Raw genomic sequence first — 4861 nt, 5'->3', positions numbered from 1 at the left:
ACGAGTCGATTGATGTAAAACTTACTTCCAAACGGTGGTCCAAACGACTAAAGATGCTTCAATTTCGGTGTTTAAACATTTAATTAACAAAAATCAAGTTGTTTGAAGCGTCGTTTCGAGTTAAATTTTACATCAATCGACTCGTATTCTCATTCCGATCAAAAGCCCTAAAATATCAGTTTGAAATTTGGAAAAAAACATAACGTCGTTAAGTTTTTTTTTAACGGAAGTCCAATGAAAATAAATAGTGTGAAAGTTGAGATCAGTGACAGCTACTTTCAAAGTTGGAATTATTATCACCCAACTGCGTTAAGTTGGTATTATTAAAATCCAATTTTCGTTGTTATTATTATCTCCATATATCCCACCGTCAACCGCTTCAACCCATGAGAGAAATCTTACACATCCAAGGCGGCCAATGCGGCAACCAAATCGGCGCCAAGTTCTGGGAAGTCATCTGCACCGAGCACGCCATCGACTCCACCGGCCGCCACACCAACACCGACTCCACCCTCCAGCTCGAACGGATCAATGTCTACTTCAACGAGGCTTCCGGCGACAGGTACGTCCCACGCGCCGTGCTGATGGATCTGGAGCCTGGCACCATGGACAGCATTAGATCCGGCCCCAACGGCCAGATATTCCGGCCCGATAACTTTGTGTTCGGGCAGTCGGGTGCGGGTAATAACTGGGCCAAAGGCCATTATACGGAAGGCGCAGAGCTTATTGATTCGGTGCTTGATGTTGTTAGGAAAGAAGCTGAGAATTGTGACTCCTTGCAAGGTATATAATAATATTATTATTATTATTATTATTATTCAAAAGGGGATAGCGGCGCAGCTTGCTCGCTTAACCAGATGTAGCTCGGTTTGTGTTATATATAACAATTAATCTTGAAGATTAATAATAATAATAATAATAATATGTTTGGTTGATTGTGTGATTGAGTGTTAATTGTTGAGATCTGGATCTGAAATGATAATATGTCGGTGTGTTAATAATAATATGAATTGTTACACAATTGTGGAGTTTAAAGATGATTATTAGTTGGTTTGATAAGTTTTATGTAGTTATAACTTATAAACTTTGAGCAATTGTAAAACTCATTTCTAGGTGTCGATTAGTCGCTGATTTGGTTTTGACTAATCGGCTCCGAAAATCGGTGAAAATTGAGTGAAGTTGGTCAAATTTCAGTAATAATTGGCAAGTTTCGGTCAAAATTGGTCAAAGTCTGTGTAAATATAATATGAAGTTATGTACTTATAAACTTTGATCAATTCGATCAGTCGCTAATTGCAGGGCTGCCGATGCGGTTTTGACTAATTGGCCCCGGAAATTGGTGAAAATTGATCAAAGTTGGTCAAATTTTGGTCAAAATTGGTCAAGTTTCAGTCAAAATTGTTTGAAGTCGGTGTAAATAGTTTTTCAAAATTTCAGTCAAAATGGGTCAAGTTTCGGTCAAAATTGTTTAAATTCGGTGTGAATAGTTGTTCAAAACTTTAGTCGAAATCGCATAAATTTCAGTCTAAATCCTTGAAGTAGTTGAAAAATTATAGATATAAATCCAATCCATATATGAATTTTTGACAAATTTTGTGTATATAATAATAAGTTTGAAAAATTATATATTTAAAATTTCAATCCGATTAATCGGTTAATCGGTTCTAGGCAACGATTCGTTGCTAATTGTTAGGCTGCTGATTCGATTTCAACTAAGCAGCGCCTAAATTCTATGAAAATCGGTCAAAATGGTCAAATTTTGATCAAATTTGGTCAAGTTTCGGTCAAAATTGGTCAAAATAGTTGGTTAAAATCGGTCAAAATCTTTGAAGAATTTGAAAATTAAACTCATAAGTCATAATCCCAATCCATCTATAAGGTTTTGAAAAATTTTTTATATATATAAGTTTGCAAAGTTTTATATAAAGTTCTGACCGTGCCTTGCGAGTTCTAAAACTCTGTTTTAAGATCATTTTTTGGTTTAAAGTATCACCTGAAATTGAAATTTACCTTTTTGAAAATCCTATAAAAGGATATTCCAACAACTTTTCATGGATGATCATGATCTTTTAGGCAGATAAAAGTGACCAGCTATTAATAACTTTTTGGACCATTTGCTTTTTAGATCCTTTTGTTAAACTTCAACCACATAAATGATTTACTTTGATCTAAATTTGCAGGTTTTCAAGTCTGTCATTCACTCGGAGGCGGGGTACTGGTTCTGGCATGGGAACTCTCTTGATTTCAAAGATCCGAGAAGAATATCCCGATCGAATGATGCTCACGTTCTCTGTTTTTCCTTCACCAAAAGTCTCTGACACGGTCGTTGAACCCTATAACGCTACGCTGTCGGTCCACCAGTTGGTCGAAAACGCTGATGAGTGCATGGTTCTTGACAATGAAGCACTTTATGACATCTGTTTCAGAACCTTAAAACTCAGCAATCCCAGCTGTAAGTAGTTAAAAGTTTTGTACTTTCGCATATTACAAAGGGGCAACTCTATATAATAGTAACCAAGTTTTGAAAGTGTTCCAATCAGGTCACTAAAATTTTCTTTTTGTTATAATTCTAGATATTTTACCTGAATAGCAGGGCATGTAGGATTTTTTTTAAAATAGTTTGACATTGCAAAATATTTTTTAAAAATTGGGAAAAATAATTTTTAAATTGCGACAAATTGCAGATAAAAAATCTTGAAAATCGCCAAAAAAAAACTGAAAATTGCAAAAAAAAGCAATAACAAAAAAAAAATGAAAAATAATAATTTTTTTTACAATTTTTCAGTTTTTTTTTGCATTTTTTCACAATTAATTTTTTTTCACAAAAAAAAACTGAGAAATTGCAAAAAGAAAAACAATAACAAAAATGAAAAAATAATAACTTTTTTTACAATTTTACAGTTTTTTTTTTTTTTGCATTTTTTCACAATTAATTTTTTTTCTCAATTTTTACTAATTTTGTCAATTTAAAAAAAAATTGCATTGTCAAACTATTTAAAAATACAAAAAGCCTACAAAACCTGCTATCTGGGTAAAATATATAGGATTAGAACAAAAAAGAACTTTAATAACCTAATTGGAACAAATGAGTTAAGTGCCATTTTAGTACCCCTGGTTTGGTCAACTACGCAACTTTAGTACATATTTTTTATTTTGTGCAAATGGCTACCTCAGTTTCAAAAAACTTGCATTTTTAGTACTTTTTTTCTAACCCCGTCTATTTTTTTCCGTTAAGTCAGGGATAATTTGGTAACTTCGTTATTTTCTTTGATTTTTTCTTTTCTTTTAAACGTTTATAGCTTATAAACCCTAAATCCCCAAATCAAAACATTAAAATCCAAATTCTAAATCCCAAAATATCGTAAAACTTCAAACCATGATATGGAGAAAGGGTTTGGGGATTTAGGATTTGGATTTTGATGTTATGATTGTGGATTTGGGGTTTACAACATATAAGCGTTTAAAAGAAAAGGAAATACCAAAGAAAATAACGAAGTTACCAAATTATCTCTGACTTAACGGAAGAAATAGACGGGGTTAGAAAAAAAGTACTAAAAATGCAAGTTTTTTGAAACTGAGGTAGCCATTTGCACAAAATAAGTACCAAAGTTGCGTAGTTGACCAAACCACAGGTACTAAAATGACACTTAACTCAAGATTTTATTAGTGACCTGATTGGAACAATTTCAAAACTTGGTTACTATCTTATAGAGTAATCCCTATTAGAAATTATAATTCAACTATTGAGTTTGATCAAATATGTTTTATTTGTTTACAGTTGGTGATTTGAACCACTTGATATCTGCAACCATGAGTGGTGTAACATGCTCGTTACGGTTCCCGGGTCAACTCAACTCTGACCTCAGAAAACTAGCAGTCAACTTAATCCCATTCCCACGTCTCCATTTCTTCATGGTCGGTTTTGCCCCTTTGACTTCACGCGGGTCCCAGCATTACACGTCACTAACCGTCCCAGAACTGACTCAACAAATGTGGGATGCCAAGAACATGATGTGTGCAGCGGACCCACGCCACGGGCGTTACTTAACCGCTTCAGCAATGTTTAGAGGTAAAATGAGCACGAAAGAGGTCGACGAACAAATGATCAACGTGCAAAACAAGAACTCGTCTTATTTCGTTGAATGGATCCCAAACAATGTGAAATCGAGTGTTTGTGACATTCCACCGACGGGGTTGTCAATGGCTTCCACATTTGTTGGAAACTCGACTTCGATTCAAGAAATGTTTAGACGAGTGAGCGAGCAGTTTACTGCGATGTTTAGGCGAAAGGCGTTTTTGCATTGGTATACTGGTGAAGGTATGGACGAAATGGAGTTTACCGAAGCGGAAAGTAATATGAATGATTTGGTGGCGGAGTATCAGCAGTATCAAGATGCTACTGTTGATGATGAGGAGTATGATGAAGAGGGTGGTGAGGGTGAGGGTGAGGGTGAGTATGAAGGGTAAAGTGGTAAAAAAATATAAGTTGTAATGTTTATATGATACTGTTTGGAGTGTACTTTTTTAAGGTTGTGGTTACTTTTTAGATATGATTATGTATAGATGGTTTGGGTAATGAAAGTGTTTGAATAAGGGTATGATACAGTGGTTTAAATTGTTGGTATTGTGAGTTTTTGACAGTTGTTGGGTATTATTATGTTAAAGGCTATTTTTGTGTAGAGAATTTAATGAATTTATAGTATGAATGAGTGGAGATAATGAGATATTGTGGCATGTAGTGATGATTGGAAACAAAGGGACAAAATGACGTAAGGACTTTTTGAACCAAGCAAAGATGTGGATCTGGTTTTTTAACTACTTTCTCTTTTTAATAATTAAATATTACCGGGTTTATATCTTC

General features: G+C 34.5%; 1 pseudogene across 1 annotated transcript; it reads left to right on the top strand.

The window, feature by feature from the left end:
* Positions 1–367: 367 nt before the first annotated feature.
* LOC143605857 (tubulin beta-7 chain-like) lies at positions 368–4508 on the top strand (annotated as a pseudogene). The gene is made up of 3 exons (XR_013148632.1): positions 368–783; positions 2181–2452; positions 3779–4508. The product of XR_013148632.1 is annotated as a tubulin beta-7 chain-like (transcript).
* The last annotated feature ends 353 nt before the right edge of the window (positions 4509–4861 follow it).

This window comes from Bidens hawaiensis, unplaced genomic scaffold (assembly GCF_021521415.1).
Source record: "Bidens hawaiensis isolate Kalapana, Puna unplaced genomic scaffold, B.hawaiensis_p1.1 tig00071746_1, whole genome shotgun sequence".
Lineage (NCBI taxonomy): Eukaryota > Viridiplantae > Streptophyta > Magnoliopsida > Asterales > Asteraceae > Bidens > Bidens hawaiensis.
The sequence above is the reverse complement of the archived record's forward strand: the minus strand, read 5'-3'. Positions and strand labels throughout refer to the sequence as shown.